The sequence below is a fragment of the Bactrocera latifrons genome, unplaced genomic scaffold (genome assembly GCF_001853355.1).
Source record: "Bactrocera latifrons isolate USDA-ARS-PBARC rearing strain unplaced genomic scaffold, ASM185335v1 scaffold_16, whole genome shotgun sequence".
In the NCBI taxonomy this organism is placed as follows: domain Eukaryota; kingdom Metazoa; phylum Arthropoda; class Insecta; order Diptera; family Tephritidae; genus Bactrocera; species Bactrocera latifrons.
Genome location: NW_017535074.1, coordinates 2400499 through 2420003, shown reverse-complemented (window position 1 = coordinate 2420003; position 19505 = coordinate 2400499). Strand labels below are relative to the sequence as shown.

General features: G+C 38.9%; 1 protein-coding gene across 4 annotated transcripts in view; it reads right to left on the bottom strand.

Moving 5' to 3' along the window:
• LOC108966435 overlaps positions 1–19505 on the bottom strand; it is a 178051-nt gene that overhangs the window by 17541 nt on the left and 141005 nt on the right. The window lies entirely within an intron of this gene.

Here is a 19505-nt window from a genome sequence, read left to right as displayed (position 1 = left end):
AACCTTCTTATGGAGCCAAGAAATACGTGTACCAAGTTTCATCATGATATCTCAATTTTTACTCAAGTTACAGCTTGCACGGACGGACGGACGGACGGACAGACGGACAGACAGACACCGGATTTCAACTCCACTTGTCACCCTGATCACTTTGGTATATATAACCCTATATCTGACTCTTTTAGTTTTAGGACTTACAAACAACCGTTATGTGAACAAACTATAATACTCTCTTTAGCAACTTTGTTGCGAGAGTATAATTATTCCTCCTTGTCCCCAATACAAATGTGCTCAACTTCCGGAAAGCCTTCAATGCGCCTACCGATTCACATTTAATCTCTTCAATTGACCCAAAACTGTTTCCCCGCAGCAGTCGTTTGAGCTTTCTGAATACTCATCGGCTCACCTTTGCCACAACATTCGGGCGATTGATTGTCTGTTTCCGGGTCGTGAGTACAGATTTAAGACTCATCGCCAGTAATGACACGTTTCATGATATCCTGGTAATAGGAATACCAACATTGTTATACAGACATTAACGCGACCAAAAAAAAAGAGTGATTTTGGAATCAATCGTGCTTTCTTAGACCCAATTGATATTTTAAAATGGTTTTCACTGATCCTTCCGATATTTAAACGGTGTCAGTAAGATCTCTGACTTCTGTAAAGAATGTGTTTCGGGAGCTTCTCTTAACTTAAGGTCAACATAATCGGCCTACTGAGCGTACTAATTGCAACATCATCACCCATCTTGAGACCTAGCCTTCAATTGGATAATATTCGACCGATTAGACAACGCTAGCACGCAGTGAAGAAAATATAACAGCCCTAGCTGTACACTCTCAGCTTTGGATAGTCGATTCGGCGCCGTTCGCAGCAAATCGGACTGTCGTATGTAACGACCTGGCACATTTTACGTCGAGAGTTCAGGTTAAGAGAAAGCGTGCAAAATGCAGCTTGTGCAAGTACTGAAGCCGCTTAACCTTCCTAAGCGACATTGCTTCGCTCTATCAGCTCTTAAAAAGTGCCAAGAAGATTCGACGTTTTCTAGTTAAATTTTGTTTAGCGATGAGACCCATTTCTGGCTCCATGGGTATGTAAACAAGCAAAATTGCTGTATTTGGGATGAAGAGTAACCTGAAGAGATACAAAGCTACCATTTTATTCAGAAAAAACCACGGTTTGGTGGGATTTGTGGGCCGATGATCTCACCGAAAAATGATGCCAGTGAGAACGTAACCGTCAATGGCAACCGCTATCGCGCCATATTAACCGACTATTTGATGCTTGAAATCGAAGCTCGTGATCTCTTCAACATTTGGTTTCAACAAGACGGCGAAACGTCTCATACATCGCATCAATCAATGGATTTATTGAGAGAATATTTCGGTGATCAAATAATTTAACGTTTTGAAAACCAAGATCGTGTGATAACACACCGTTAGACTTTTTGCTGGGTAGATATGAAAAAGTCTAAAGTCTACGCGAATAGTCCCGTTTCGATACAGGCCTTAGAGAAAAAGATCACGTGTGTCATTCGCCAGTTACCAGTCGAAATGCTCGAGAGAGTCAATTAAAGATAACATTTAAAACCTTTTAACCTTTAGTTTAAAAAAGTACTCGGTTTGAGGAAAAAGGGAAGATGAAGTTTTTCACATGTGTGGTATGATCTATGAGGAGGGTGGTTATATCCATTTGTAAATTTCAATATTTAATAATATTCTCCTGAAGTTTGAAGTTGAATCGAAAAATTCTTTCGGAGATATTAGCGTATTTGTAGGTTTTTTTTTAGATCTCATCGGATCTCATTCAGCGTTGCAAAACTTTAAAACTTGAAACGCTGTCTTCAGAGTCGACGAGGAAAACTACTACGAAACGGCTGGCTGGATCTGCTTAAAATTTACAGAAAATCTGCTCATATATATTTGTCACGTAATTGTGAAAGCAAACAGTTTTTTGATTCCGTATCAATTTCGATTTTTTAAGCTGGTCTGAACTGTATATTTTTTACAGAAACCATTTTTAGGAAGCCGTAATTTTATCAGAAATCAAAATTTTGTCTTTTAAATGGTTTTTGAATTAAGTATAATTTTAGCAAAAAAATCAATACTTTAAATTCAAGAGTTAACTCAAATAATACTAACTCAAATAAATTCAAATTTAATTATTCTTATTTTAAAGTTGTTTTTTAGCGATATACATATGTAATAGACTCCAAAACTTTCTTTTGTTTTCCTTTTACACTTGAAGCAACTCGATGAATATCAGAATGAAAGCTCACTTGCAATTTATATTGCTATATAGTACATGTAACCGTGTTTATGTACATATGTATGTGTGTTGGTATCTATGTAGAAGTTGAAAAAGTTCATACTTCGCCACCTACTCGTATATACATAAGTATGTATGTATTTGTGTGTGGAGTGAAAGGAGTTTCCTTTGTAATCAATATCTTCAGTGTTTCCGCACAGGTTGTGATGAATGTGGATGGCGTGCATGCTTTTAGGCGCAAGAGCACTTCAAATCGGTATCAAAACTTTGAAGGCAAGTTTATTGTATAGAGTTTTATCAAAGTTTTGTATACTGTTATAACTATACATATCTACATATATATTTATTTATAAGTCGGTTAACTTGGGTGTAAATTCCATTAAGAATATATAAACCTGACTTATGACAATTTTATAGCAAACAAGTTTGTAGTGGGAATTTAAAGCATCTTGTAGTGATACAGAATTTTGGAAAACTAAATAAAAAATACAATTTAAAAGTATATTTAAATTTTTAAAATTAAGATTCTATAGTATAGAGGAGAGTCTCAAGGCAGTTAGTCGCTAAGTTAGGTGAGTCTCTCACCAATTTAGTGAAGCAGATGTAATGTTTCAAAAATTATAATCTTGCTTTTTGATTTTTTCACAAACATTTTGCGGTTATGTGCGAAAAGCGTTACCAAAAAAGTTGTAGAACATGTTAACTACAATTTTGCCATATATATTTCTTCCATAGAACTTGCAATTTTGCACAAAATTGAGTTTAACCATTTTTAACACTTAAATATTTAATCATTTAAGGAGGCTGCACTCCGGAGAAGTAAATCTACAGCTACCTTAAGGCTGCAACCTCGGCTTGGAGGACATCGCAATAGTTAGGAAGTCTGAAGCTGGATATGCTTTTTTCTAGAGCGCAACACCACATAAAGACTCCATAGAACATAAGTGCATAATCTTTTGCTTTGAAACGGGTTGAAGTGTTGGTTTCTCACTGTTGACCATATTATAACAAATACAATATATATCTCTGATCAAGATAAGCAAGATAACCGAAACTCCTTACCGTTAATAATGCCTGAAAGCTTGAGTTTTCTTTGGCAACAGAATAATAGTTAAAATAACAAAATGTAGGTAAAACAACAACATAACTGCGTCTACTTTTCCGCAGTGAAACGAACTCGAGTTGATTGATTCTTGAGCCATTAAAGAGCTTAGACGATTATGCAGAAAGTCTAAGACTATGCCTTTTGTTGTCTAAGAAATTTTTTGTTATTCCAGGTGAATTGTATGGCCAGTCCAAATCTTTTCAGTTTCAGTTTTGTCAAAGAGAGTTAGGTTAGGCTAAACAAGTGGACTAATAAGCTACCAGATGGAGTGCCATAACGTAGTTCATGAGAAAGAGTAATTTTTTATGTTGCCATATTTTCCACCAGACTGTGAACAGTGCAGATTTCAATCACGCACTTACAGTCTTTTCTATGAAATGCCAGTAGGAACGTGGTATATTTCGGATATACTGTTTTATATATAAATTGAAATCCACCCTTCCATCGCGTGGTTCGGGCAGTAAATCAACCATCAGAGATTGGTATGCCAAGTTGATACGTGGTGAAATGAGCAACGAAGACGGTGAACACAGTGAACATTCAAAAAAGGTTGTTATCGACGAAAACATAAAAAAAGTCAAGAAAAAAATAATTGTGGATGATTCTAAAGTGAAGTTTTTCGAAGTACTCTAAACATATCAACCGAATATGCACATGATATCATTCACGAATATTTGTGGGTGCTGCGTGAGCTCACTTTTGACCTAAAGAACGACGAGTTGATGATTCGGACCAGTGTTTTGTGCTGTAATAAACACGATATGTCGATATGTGACTTCGAATAAAATATGCTTTCATCATTTCATTCGGAAGTCTAATCGACCGTCAACCGATCGCACACGATAAACTCGCTCCAGAAAAGGAGCTGCTGGTAAGATTATGTCGTGTATAGATTGGTATGCGCATGGAACAATATTTATTGACTATCTTGAAAACGGAAGGACCATTATATAGTGTTATTAAACTAACGGAAGGTTAAAATTTCCGGAAAACGGTCAGATTTGAAGAAAAAATTCATGCACAGTGTCATAAGCCAGTGAAAACGATGGCAAAAATCCATGAATTGAACTTAGAATTGCCAATTCCATCGAATTCTCCAGATCTGGCACCCAGTGACTATTTACTGTTCTCACAACTCAAAAGAAAGTGCGCTGGGTAGAAAATTTCGCGGAATAAAGAGATGTTTGTCGCAAATGAGGCTTATTTTGAAGCAAAGAATTAATCATATTACAAAAATGTTATCGAAAAGTTGATGTATCACCCTTGAAGAGAACGTATTGCCAAGCTGATAATAGTACTACATACTATACCCCAGGTTCAACATATTAGCATCCAATATCATCTCAATATTTCTCGGCCCTTTCATTTCTGAAATCTCTAATCTCCAATCAACAATAAACTATCACTATAATTTGAGTATTCTGAATACAGAGCGAGAACTGAATTTGCATCTACAATCTGCTATGTTGGAGAAGAAAAAAGTGTGTACTTTCAGACTCATCTTCAGAATACACAGACAAAACTTGCAAAGGAAAGTTATCCTGAGCTCATCCACTGCTCATACAGCGCCATCAGCTCTGAACCAATCTTCATACTATGACAGCCTCGTAGTGCTTTCTGTTTAGCCCGCTTCGTATAATCGCTTTGTCAGCTTATTGATTGCGCTCAACACGAAGACTTTGGCCGCCGCTTGGCATTATTAACCCCAAAAGTATTGCCGCGGCGCCGTTTAACTCACTAAACTCACCGCACAGGAGCACAAAGCGGCACAAACTCTGTTTCTTTCCCGACATTTCAGCTAACAACGCTATGAACGCGTTTAGCTGAGGCAAAAACAAAAAGTAAGTGGAGATTTCCAACGCCTTATTATTGTTAAAGTTTGGCCAACAGCTCTCTACTGCCATTCTTATTCATTGGCAATTGTTGATGCTGTTGTTGCTGTTGTTGTTGTCGAAGGCTTTTCTTGTTCGCTCGCGTCAACGTCGGTAAATGCTTTGTGCAAAACTTTTCCTCAGCGGTACAACAGCAACAACAACACGAACATTAAAGCGTCTGCAGCCACTTGATTAATTGCAAATTCCTTTTTCTGACAACCATAGGCGCAAAGCGTGCTGTTGTTGTACTTGGTTTTTGTGATATTCCCTGTTTTGCTCGAAAGTGAAAATATTCAGTGAGCTTGAAATTAAATACCGACAACTGCGGATGAAATTGCAGTTTTTTGGGCTCCGGCCATTTTTCAAGTTCGCTTTGGCTTTGTTTCGTTTTTCCCAATTTTTTTTGGAGTTTTTTTCGTGCTTTGTTTAATTTTATTTGTGCGTTCTGTTGGAAAAGAAATATTTCGTGATTATCCTTTCTTAAAGTTTTGTTAGTTCACTTTACAATTAATTGAACTTCATACTTGGAAAGCACTTTTAATAGCTTAAGTTGCCCAAAAAAGATATTAAGCTTTAAAGCGTATAATAATGGAAGTTTGGAGCAGAAAATATTTTGTGAGTCATTAGAAAATTCACTGTGTGTTTATGGTGAAAAAAGGCGGGGGTAATTAAGTATTTATTTAAGCCTCTTACTAAAATGTTCTTAAAGCTCTTCAAGCAAATGCGGAAAACTTAGACAATAGAAGCTTTTAAAACTTTGTGCGGATTTTTTTCAAATAATATGGTTTTGCATTTGCCTTTATCGTAGTAGTACTGTAAAATACGCCGTATTTTCTCTTTATTTTGCTCCATGTTTGCGACGCCATAACTCACGAACGACAATCAATCAAGCGCTTGAAATGAGCTTTCCAAAAAGGTATAGCATGACCCGCTGCGACGAATAAAACTAGAACTACGCGCTCTCAGCGCCAACTAGCGAAAATGCCGCAGGACTTTTTTGACAACCTAATATTTAGTGCTGGGTTCAAATTTTTCTCGATTGTAGAAATCAAACCTTGGCTTGGTAAAGCCTTAGTAACCGCGGAAAATATTCCCAGCGGCATCTTCTTTCGAGCGATATGTGGATGGGGCGGAGTCGCTGGAGTCGAGGTGCAGTGAGCTTTTTGATAGATGAATGAAAGCTCATGGGGAACATGGGCTGGGTATGCCTGGATGCTAGAAACTATATGTTGTTCTATACCTGGATATATTTAGTGCTGGATTCAACTTTTTCTCGACGAGAGAAATTAAACCTAGTCTTAGTAAATCTTTAGTAATCGGAGAATCTAATCCTAGCGGCATCTTCATTCGAGAGATATGTGGGTAGGGCGGAGTCGCTAGAGAAGAGACGCAGTGAGCTTTATTATAGACGGATGAGTCCTTTCGCAGGAGTTCTCATCAATCCATTCTAGCTTCAAATTACCGGTCCACTGAAGTGTTTTTCAAGCAGAAGTGGCAACTATAGCAGGAGATATACCTCTCCGTAGTGCTTCTTTTTTTTTTTAGGGAAGTGGAATCGTCGAAAATTGTAAAGCCGATGAGCTTGCAAGAAAAGGCGCCCAACTCGAATTTCATCGTGAAAGAACGGGTGCTATATCTGTGGGCTTCGAGCGAGTATAAAAAAGTCGATTGCAGTATTATTTCTTAGCACGGCTCAGATCGTCACAATGACAGACGTCCTAACTGGGCACTATCTCATTGGCGCTCGTGGAGTGAGGCTAAAGATTTTGGAGACGAAACACGTAAAAGTTGTAACAAAAAAGATGAGTTGGATGAGTTGGATGAGTTTATTTCCGTCCTGCTATATGGTGCAGAGGCATGGACGATGACAACATCTGGTGAGTCGACGTTGCGAGTTTTCGAGAGAAAGGTTCTGCGAAAGATTTATGACGATAAGCCATACGAGATATACAGCGACATTGACATAGTTCAGCGAATTAAGAGACAGCGGCTACGCTGCTAGGCCATGTAGAACGGTTAGATGGAAAAACTCCAGCTCTGAGAGTAATCCACGCAGTACCCATCGAGGGAAGCAAAGGAAGAGGGAGAACTCCACTCGGTGGGAAAGACCAAGTGGAGAAGGACATGGCTACACTTGGGATCTCCAATTGGCGTCAAACAGCAACAAAAGAAACGACTGGCGCGCGGTTGTTAACTCGGCTATAACCGATTAGAAAATCTACTTTTGACTGTGGAAAATTCCAATTCACTAAAATCTTAGACTACATGTAAGACTTTTGAGTGGAGTCTCACTAGAATTCCGACAGCTCATCGCTTGCAGAAGCAACAAAAAGACCAGAATGATATAGTATGCAACAAAAAGTGGTATTACACGCACACACAGCCAGAGAAATTCCCTTAACTTAGCCATTTTTAACTGCATTAAAATCGTTGTTGCATAAATAACTCAGAATTTCAGGAAATCCATTACAAATTACCAACAAAATATACACATAAATCGCTGCACGACACCTTTCTCCCACTCTCTTACACTGCTTACCAAAAGTATTGATACGAAATTTGTTCGGACTAATCGAATTAAATGGAGATTCTATTGAAAGTTGGTAAACAATTCGGTACAAACGACAACAACTGCGCCCAACGAATACCCAAAGTTATTATAAAAGCGTAAGAAGATAAAGAAGATGAAGCAGAAGATGGAGCTAAAGTTGCAAAGAGCCACATAAAATATCCCGCATAGCTTTTGAAGTCAGCTGCAACAAAGCCGACACACAAATCGACCGACAACAGACTGAACAGCGCGAGCGGCAATTGCTTTTCGCCGGCGGGGGATGCGACTGAGTTGGACTACAAGTTCAGCAACACGAAAGGGTTAAAGCGGTTGGGGCAAGTACGCACAAGCAACTTTGCGGATGCGGTGAGGTGGAGATTTTCGCTTTAAAATCGATTACAGGAGTTATGAGTGGTTACGCACACATAGATAGGCACTGAAGGTATGCGTGCTTGAATGACTGTAGGAATGTATGTAAGTGTTTGTGTAAGCGTCTTATGGGATATGAAACCCGGCAAGCTGAAGCACATAGACACCGCATGAAATTGATGCTTTCTACAAGCTATATACTTTTACAGTTAACCATGTATACATACGTACACATACATATGTGTAATGAATATGAGCAAACAACTTTAACGGCATTCAAAGTGCCAACTTCTAAACATCGCTTTGGACGCCATGCATGTGAAGTGTCTGTCACTTCTTCACACTTTTTTTTGGAGGTCCACAAGCTTACATACATATATACATATGTACCTACAAATTATCTCACAAACATATGCATATTTACCGTTACAAAGACAACTTGCGTAAGTATAACTTTTTGCTTGGCTCAACTCAGCTGCGTAATTTCATGTATTTTCATGTATTTTCATGCAAACATAAGAAAAAGTATGTATGTATAGGAGTATAAGTGTATGAGCGTATATGTGTGTGTGTGTGTTTAACTTCGCTTCTCCAAAACTGCCTTTGTTAATGGTTTTCAAACAGAACTGACAGGTGGCAATAACGATTGGCAATTGGTGATGCCATGAGGCAATTTGCAACTTGGAGCCTATGACGTTAAATTGAGTTCCTGTGGATGTGTGTGGGTGCTTTAGGTAACGGGAAATATACATATGTATGTATATGTATTTGCTGTTCTTGTTATGTATGTAAATGTATTTGCTGTTCTTGAAGAAATTGTTTTAGCGTTTTTGCCGAGATCGACAGGCAAGTTATATAAATGATATGCAACAGTGGCTTGACAGCAAGTACTTCGTTAGTAAGAAAAGTAATGCATAAATTTAAGGCAAAGAGTAATATTGAGCCTAAGTTCTTATGCAGAGAATATACAGCTTCTCCCATTCGTGATGTTAAAATGAAATAAAACACTTAAATTTAGTCAAAATGGATGTGGACTGAGACAAGTAGATTCTTGTGGCAATTACAACAGTGGCCATATACTCGTAAAGGAAGGTGAATTCGGTGTGGGATTCGTGAAGGAAGAGAAACTTCATCGCCGAGTCCTGGAATTTACCTCGGCGGATGAACATCTAGCAATAATCCACATCAAAGCGAAGTTTTTCAGCATATCGCTGATTTGCGACCACGCCCCGACGGAAGAGAAGGACAATGTGACCAAAGATGCCTTCTAAGAGCGCTTGAAGCACTGCTATGAGAACTGCCCCTACCAAAAGGTATCTGCCATTATGAAATATCCCCAAATGGGTTGAGGCTGATTGCCTTCGCCGAGTCCCGAAATATGCTTATCAGTAATACTAGATTCCGGCATACGAAAATTCATCAAACTACCAGGCTTCCTTCGAATCAAAAAACCAACAACCAGATCGATAATGTTTTGATAGACGGAAGACACGTTTCCAGTGCTTTAGACGTGCGTACGCTCCGAGGTCCTGCTCTCTGAGAGAAACTCGGTATAAGGAAACTGTGGGACAGCATTTCAAGCTCCTTATGTTCAGCTGCTAAGATGAGCAGTGCTGGGTCGCAGTGAAGAGAAAACAGACTGCCTGCCAACGTTACAATCGACCACAACACGTCTGGGATGTGATAGATACCAAGAGCGTGTTTTCAAGCCAAATTTTGTTCAGCGATGATGCCCATTTCGGGCTCAATGGGTATGCAAGCAAGCAAAATTGGCGCGTTTGGGATAAAGAGCAACGTGAAGAGATTCAATAGCTGGCATTTCATTAAAAAAATTCAACGGTTTGGTATGGTTTGTGAGCCGGTGGAATCATCGGTTCATATTTCTTCAGAAATGATGCCTATGTGGGGACGTAACCCTCAATGGCGACCGTTAACGCGCCCTGATAAAAGACTACGTGATGCCTGAAGTCGAAGCTCGTGATCTGGGCGATATTTGGTTTCAATAAGACGGCGCCAGTTCCCATCAATCAATGGATTTATTGAGAGAACACTGCGGTGAGCAGATAACTTCACGATTCCGACCAGTCGATTGGTAACCAAGATCATGTGATATTACAGCCTTAGATTTTTGCCTGTGGTGATATGTAAAGCCTAAAGTTTATGTAGACAAGTTCGCTTCTGGCCTTGGAATAAAGTATAACGCGTGTCTCTCCCAAGTTACTAGTCGAAATGCACGAACGAGGCATGGAATATTGAACTCAACGTATGGACCATCTGTGACGTAGCCGTGGCTAACATTTGACAGAGATAATCTTCAAAAAATAAACGCCGGAGAATGTTCTTTCGAATAATAAAAATCTTTCCCCATTAAAATTGAAGTTTTTGTGTTTTTTCTTCAAATAAGTAGAGCACCTCGAAACGGATCAATCTTTATTACTGTTTTCAGCTGGTATCACTTCCTGAAATCAAATATTTCATCAGCCCAAACTTCAATTTTTTAAAGATTGATTTTCTTTTGGATATTCAAATAGAATTTTCGAAGTTGCCTTGGACCATTAAGGCTTTTTGTTCCCTACATTTACTGCAATGTCTAATGGAATCGAACACAGGCACCTCTACCTGATAAGTACTAGTAAGGACGAGCCTAAGTGAGGGGTACTAGGAGGTGCTATTGTTCATTGTAGAATCTGATTAAGTTGCAGGAAAGTGAATGGCTGTTTTAAAAACTGATGATGATGTTATTGAATTGTTTACTTTCTCAAACAAATATAATAAATACTCGAAAGAGTCTCTCTAATATCACATATTGTTATAATCGACAAAGAGAAAGCTCTCATGAAACATAAATTGTCGTTTTTTTTTAAAGAAATTAAAAATTTAGATCAGTTGAGGTTATGTCCCTTATAATATATAATGAGCACTTCGAAAATTATGGTTTTTTTCCATGAAGTAATACTTCTCCACATGAATTAGAAATTCATCTCCCCATACTACTGTTAAATTTACCCACCTCAAATAATGTTTCAGTTAGCAGTACTGTGTCACCTCAGCTAAGAACTCTCACAAAATGCAACTTATTTAAATAATGCTTTTATTTATTTATTTATATGTAGATTATCATTCATCAGATGTCAAGTTGGGCTCAAGCGCTACCAATATGTTTTTGAGCAGCACTTAAGTGCAAATAATCCGCCAATTGAATTTCAATTACAACTACAAATGTCACTGCTGCTATATACATACTCCCACACACACACACACATACACACACGAGTACAGACGCAAATGCATAATTTATAAAATGCATTTAAAGAGTGCTCACGGAAAATACGAGCTCGTAAATGGCTCTATTGTGGGGACAAAAGCCAAATTACGGGTTGTTTTATGCTCGCATAAACACACAAACATATGTACATGCATACATTTATAACACATAACTAAGTGTATATTTGTATTAAGTCTCTAGTACATATATATTTGTAAACTGCAGCTTATACATGCGTTCGCCAGCTCCCTTAGCCATTTGTACGCGAAAAGTGTTTTACAATTAAAATTTAATATAACCGTTATTTGTAGCGCGGTGCTGGCGTGCGGCCTGTTGCAGCAATGAAGCGATAAACGCTGTAACGGTGAATTTGTCTAATGAAGCCACTCTATGCATGAGTACGTATGAGTATGGGAATACAAAACACACCTACATCCACCGATTAATGAGCGTTGAGCGCGTTCGGTGTTCGGTGTTCGTGTGCTTATGCACGCATTTAATAAAAGTTAACCCTCCGGGTATTTACATAGCCGCTGTGCGTGGCTTAAATGCTCTTTTAAATATTTAAACTTCATTTAAACAAAATAGGCAGTTCGCTGGTCGCAGCTACCATAGCAGATAGCATGCTTAGTTGGCATGCAAGCTGGTACAGTAGACGGTCATATTAATGGACCCATTTTTTATAATGAAGTTGGAGAGTAGATTGCCATATGTTTTTGGCAGGTGCGATGTGTACTTAAACTCACCGAGCAAACAGTCTAATTCAAAGTCGTTTTTGACCATTTTTGACCGTTTTTGGAAATAGAGAACCTCAACGATCTCATATTTGCAGATTGTCGTTTGAACATCCGAGAGATAGCTGAGACAACAGGCGTTGTGTTTTTACGCGAGTGACTGCCGACGAAGATCTTACCCCACGGTGCTTAAAAACATATAGAACAAAACAATACGTTGATCGGAGTCACAAAGGATACATGCTTTATGCAATTTCCAATTGGTCAGTTGGAAGGGCCACCTATTTCGCCTTGGTCGAGGTCGCGGCCGACCTAAAACCGCTGCTGTTTGGTGGGTTCGGCGCCCGGCCGTAGTGCTACTCCACGCTGAACTGAATTTTCAATTCTACCTGCCTTTAGGTTTAAACCACAGAAACCACCAATCTCTTCAAAAAGCCAAGCCCAAGGGACCAACCAGCTAGGTTGGAGCCAGCCCCAAGGGATAACTACTCCCCGTGGTACCGCATTTAAGTCTCCGGTTAGACCTTGTAGCTTTTGCTACTACCAGTTGAGCAGCCATCAAACTCATTGACTGGTGACATTTGACGCTTAAACTTTAAAAGTTAGCGCCAGTTCTGAAATTTCGAAGCAAACCAAATAACAGATATTGTGCATATCGGATTTTAGTCGCCTCTTACGACAGGCACACCTTATCGCGGGCAAACTCTGCCTCCTGCCAATTGGGGGAAGTTAGCTAAGACAGTAGATATTTTAAGATAACACGTGAGGTATACCATATTCGACATGAAAGATTGGCCATGAGAAAGCCTTTGGAATAAAGGGTGCCGTGTTTGTTTATTCTGCACAACCAGCGCAACTGTGAAACCGCCTCAAAGTAGTGTGTGGCGCTGTTTAAATGCAATCCGAAAGACTTTCTGCGTCGTTTCGTGGTCTTCGATGAAACATACATCTAAGAAACAGGTAAAATAGTGAATTTCAGACGGCCAACCTTTACCGAAGAATACAAAGACTGCTCAGTCGGACAGAACGAAGTTGGCTAACGTTTTCTGTTTGACGCAAGATGTGATCTACATCGACTTTCTAGAGAAGAGCAAAATGACCTTAGTACTCTACTCTGCCGAATTATGAATTATTTGGCCGAACGCTAGAACAGTACCATGTGGTAAAGAAAAAAGTGTTCTTCCACCAGAACAAGGCATTGGCTTGAACTTTTGCCTAAGTTCCTATTCTGTATATCAATTCGAAAATGTATTTTATTCAAAGTTCGGATCTTCATTTTTAGTTTTTGCTTTCTATAACTCAAAAGCTAAGGAGAATTTTACTCAAAGATATGAATGAAAATGCGAAAATCGAGCTGCCGAAAACAATAAATCTGAATTTGCGTAAATTGTTTTTTCGGATTTTTTTTCGAAAATTCGAATATTGGACTGAAAATCCGAAAATCGAGCTCCAAGAAAACAATACGAATTCGAGTGAATTTATTTGTGAAGAAACGTTTTCGAAAATTATATTCGAAGATAGAATTGAAAATGCGAAAATCGAGCTAAAAAAAAATACGAACTCGAGTGAATTTGTTTTCGAAACTTTTCATTTGATATATTTTTAGAAAGTTTTTTTCGAAAATTCGGGTGAAAGAGCTATATTGAAAATTGCTATTTTTTCCAACATTTTCGTTTTTCTATTGTAGACGCTTGTAGTTGTTTGATTAGTTTGCTTTCTTATTTCGAGTTGCATGGTATATGTATAATAAATTTTCTATTGTGAATGCGACACCGACACTATTTCATTGTACACCACTGTAAGTTTAATGCCAGTGAAAAGAAACCACATTTAATCGCTGCGAGCAACGCAAAATTCCGAACATTTTTGCAGATTAAAATAGTAAGTTGATTATAGCAAATAATAAGTTTATGCAAAGCTGTGAGGCTTCAAAACAATTTGTTGAAAAAAATACAACAAAAATGAGTTACGAAAATAAAGCCAATGTTTCATGCCATGAATGCATTGAAAAAGAGCAACACACATAGTTACATACACACACGCACTCACACAAAATCTGACCAAATGAAGCAACCTTACCGCCATTAACCGCAATTTCCTTTCAGAAAAGCAAAATAAATGATGGGAAGAGAAATAAACGCTCGACTTATAAACGTTTAAGCCGGAAATGTGCGAATTTGAATCAAGTGGAAGTAGTAGTTAAATGCCAGCACGAGACAATCTCATGCATGGACGTGCCCAGGCAAAACGCCAGGATGTACACACAACTACGTACACATAACTACCTATACTAAGTCATGTATGTGTGTGTGTGCGTACTCAAGGTGATTGCTTATGTGTGTATCTGGCTTTAAGTGGGCATGGCAAGAAAACCGTACACGCCGCAAATGCGTGAAATTGTTGCTGCATCTTGGGGCTTTTGCTGACCACACAGCCAAAAAATACGTTTTTTCTCATTCGAACTTTTTTGCTCTCTTCAGCAGTTATCCGACAGATACGACGCTTGAGATGTGCCACATGTAGCATGCTTACGTCTTGTGCGTATTCCTGTACTTAGGTGTTTGTGGACATATATAAGGGTGGGGCTTAAATGAAGAAAGATATTTTTATTTGGATTTTTTTTAGAGTCCATTGCCTATGTAGACTTCTCTGTGGAGACATAAAAAATTATAACTTTAAGTTTTGATTAGTCGAAGATACAACGAATACGGCTCCGTCAAGGCTGGATTCAGTCGAACTGCCAAGCCGAGTTGCCCCTCTAGTATCTATAAGCAGATTATTCGTTGAGAGCATAATGAAACTAAAACTTATATTCAGTCTGACTATACTCAAAATAGCAGAGAGACCGAAGATCCTTACAATTGCAATGTGGTAGCAGCGATGGCAAACCTCATCCAAAGGACGATGGACTCACAGACTTATCCCAAGCATTCATTCGTGCATGAATTTCCATCTAAACCAAATAAATCATGGCCATGTAGTTTTAACTGGCTCCGTTTGTAAACTGAAGGAAAAGCTAAAATCTACACTCGGGGATTATGTGAGGGTGGAACATTTTACAGCAAATAAGTAATACCTATTCCGGTGGTTAGGATTAAAGAATTAAAGTTCCGCATTCCGCCTTTGATGCTTTTCCCTACTAAAAAAACAAAAAAAAAAAAAAAAAAAGTCAGTGATACTAAGATCCATACATTTTCGTTTATGAACCACCCTAATATACTTAGTATAGGTTATCTTAAGTAGTGCAAAAATAAAGCGAAGCACACAAAATGATTCCATTTGCATCTGTGTACACATTCACATTAAGGCTGAGTGTACCTAATGGATTATCACTGTACGATGAGATTTGTGGGAGCTGCACACATATACGTATACAAATATGCTCATATGTATATTAGAATGAAATGAGACTTGTAAAGAGCTGAGCATTAATTTCCTACAGAAATTAGGCTCATTGTATGGCACGGACAAGAGAAAAATGGACTTTGGCAAAATGAATTCGATTCGAAAATTTTGAAAACATTGAAAGATTCTTAAATTTTTGCATAAAAAAGCTTGATAACTAAACCTTGAAGTTTGTGCTAATCGAAAAAAATTCGATCATATGAGTATAACGCGATCCCCGATCCACATTTTATGGAGCATGCCCGCTGAAATCCCGTTTTAAAAATAGACTTCAAACAAGTCGCAGAAAAAAGAAGTGTAAGATCGTTGGAAGGCTCTATATTTTATGCACATTGACTATGAAGGTTAGGTTAGGTTGGCCGATTTTCATGTCATACATGGAACAACGGGTCCTTTGTAATGCCAGCTGTGGATTCAGTGTAATTTGTGGTGAAATGTTCATCGAGCTGGACGGCAACGCATATTACGAACTTTAAGAGCCACATATCTAAGATTGATACTTCATCTAGTCTCTTGAACCACGAGCTACTAAGGTGTCGAAGACGAGTTGTAGATAATGCTGGACAGAAGCATAGGAGTATTCCAGCGTGTCTTTCATTCCTATTTCCCTGCACTTTCTGTATGTATCGTCCTTCTTGATTTTAAAGAATGTCATAGAAGCAATAGAGAGTAGAAACTAGCAAATTTATATAGAACCCCATTGTTATTCCATTAGGTATACCATCAACGTTGACTTGAGCGAGAAGTTCGAAAATAAGAAAAACTCTTTGATCTTTGTCTAAGGGCTTTGGAATTCTGCGAGCGGTCTTGAAAATCAACTTTTCGGAAATGGTTGTCTATCGACAGAAGTCCAACAAGTCTCAGTCTGACTATCCGAACAGAGGACTGATCTAGTCGGTTGGCTTTGCGGTTTGCACAGGTTCGGTTGACATCTTCTCCTCTGCGATCTTCTCTTTTGCGATTGACACAAGTCCAAAAAGTATCAGTCTGATTGTCTCATTAAAAGACCAATCTTTTCGGTTAAATTTAAAACTTAAGGTCAGGGAACTGCTTATCGATCATTGGGTTATTGGTATAACTAAATGCTCAAAACGACAAATATGCATTTTTTTCCTTAATGAGAGCTGCAAGTAATTTCGTTTGCCTTTTCAGAATGGTTGATAATATGGAAGCTCTATTTCTTCAGCAAGGGTCAGTTATGAATAATTAGATACATATTAGAAACATAGATTCTCAAATTGACGATTCGATTCGAAGTTACCGGATTGATTGATTGACTCAGATTCTATACGGCTAAGGGTTGTTATTTCGATGATCTATCCGTGTTGGGATCATCAAGTGGAAGTTAAACATTCAATGAGCGGCCCGAGGTCTGGCTTGTCAATAACTTTTATTGTGTTTTTTCAGTAAGATAATAAATGAGGACCTTGGTACTTAAGTCGTCTGATGGAGCTCGCTAGAAAGTATATACGGCAGTTACTTATTTGTGTCCAAGTTGACTGAGGTCAGGAAACATTTCTGTTCTTAAAGATGGACGAAGAACTCTTTATAGAAACGTTCATCCTTGATACGTTTGCCAAGTTAATGGAGGTCATGAAACGGTTTTGATTCTTAAAGACGGACGAAGAACTCTTTATAGAAACGTTCATCCTTGATACGTTTGCCAAGTTGATGGAGGTCATGAAACGGTTATGATTATTAAAGACAAAGATCTGCCTATAGAAAGATTCTTCCTAGATATGCTAGCCAAGTTGACTGAGGTCAAGAAACATTGCTGTTCTTAAAGTTGGATGAAGAACTCTCTATAGAAAAGTTCTTGCTTGGTATACTTGCCAAATAGACTGATGTTATGAAAGGGTTTTGATTCTTACAGACAGGCGAAAACTCTCTGTAGAAAGGTTCATTCTTGATATGCTTGCCAAGTTGTTGGAGGTCATGAGAATGCGAAGAACTTTTTATTGAATTGTTCATCCTTGATATGCTCGAAGCCTGGATACGCCATGCTGAGTTTACTTTTATTTACAAATGTCTTATATAAACCTATCAGTTCTTCAACTGTCTACTTTCAGAGTCTAGTATGGCTTTCGCTGAACACTGCCAACCAGAAGAATTTTGCGTGCCACACCGTAATCCACATATCCTTATGGCCATACGCACTTGCCGGCTGAGCTTTTGTGCACCAGCTAAATCAATTAAAGTCACACAACCGGCGATGGCACGAAGCGCGGTATCTGCCTTGCGAGGCACCTCGTTGAAAATTGAGGCTACAAATTGGAAGAAGCGCCCGAACGTGATTGTAGAACGCAGCTGCGTGCACTTAAAAGAAATACATGCGCGCTTATAAGAGATGTGGTGTATATAAATGAGTGTTTGTGTGTGTGTTGGAGTGAAAAGTTCTGAAATTAATGTTAAAAGAGAATTACCCACAACATATGGTCCGAGCGGCGGCAATTGCGCACAGGCAACACAAAAGCGCCGAGCAACAGTTGCTGAATTAAAGATATCAGAGATGCGCACATGTGTGTGTTTGTTTGTGCGCGTGCTGGGCTAAGTAGGCATATGAAAAGCCACGCACAAGCTCATCAAGGATGCCAGGAAGCGTTTAGCTGTTAGTTATGTGACTGTGTGTGTGTTTGTGGGTACGTTTGATTGCGCTTGTTGATAGCATCAATTAATTTGGTAGTGCTCTTTATCACTTTCATTGCTATTGCTGTTGTTGTTGTTGTGCTGGCAAATCTGTGTGAAGCTCAACGAGTGATTACAATCACGCAACACTTCGGGAAACTGCACAGATTTGAAAAATGTGAGCGGACGCAATACAACTGCGGCTGCACGCACTCACACACATATATACATAATATACACATACAGACAAGTTTTCTTTGCATTTGTGTTGGTAAGTACTTGCCACTTGCGGTATCTGCTCGTGGCGGCACGCATTTAAACTTTATTATGCCACAACAATCGATGCAAAAGTGAGACGGAAACTACCATACACACACACCAATACAAAATAAAGAAACAAATACACACACATGCACAAACACTTGGCAGACAGTCGGCTAACCAACCAACAAGTCGCATATACAAAACAAATCCATTAAAAACTTGGCAAGCATAAAATTTACAGCCTTCACCCCCACGGCGCGTACTATCCACCCAACAGTCAGCTCACCCTTCCGCGCATCCAGCCACCAGCAGCGGAACAATCAATGTGGTTGAAGTGAGCAAGCGGCGTGTGGTTGATTTGCTGGCAGTGCCAGGCCGTTTTGTCCTGCATTGCGTGTCCTGTATTGTTGTTGTTGTTATTCTTCTTGTTGTTGTCTGCTGATGGACACGCAAGGCTATGTGAGTGGAGCGCGACAAGTTCATTGAACGCTAAAGCGGAACAGCTGAACAAGAATGCACGACACAATGTGTATTAGCAAAGTTTCTGCCAGTCTCGTGTCTTCCCACCATTTGCCGAGGCGCGTGTGTGGCGAGTGAGTGACTAGCAGTTTAGCTATGCACAAGCCAAGTGCTGGCTATGGCTATGAGTATGTGTGTGTGTGTTTGTGCGCTGGGTTGTGTATTTGCTTAGAAGGACGTCGAAGAAAGGCAGTTTATTGACAGCAATGAAAGGCTGTAACACACACATGCATAGATATGCAAACACATACATATAGATATACAAACACTCATACATACCTACACATATTGTATATACAGATTGCGATATTTACTATGAGGACGCTAGCACAGTTGGCAACAACTAACGCTATTACATCACCAGCGGCGCATGTTCGGTGACTCCTTCGTGTTTACACTACGAACGTGACTGTATAGAGATAGTATTTAGCTATGTACTTATTACCCTTTTTGGAAAATTATTGAGGACCAAAAAAAAAAAAAATATACTTAAAAATATAGTTAAAAAATTAGAAAAAAATTT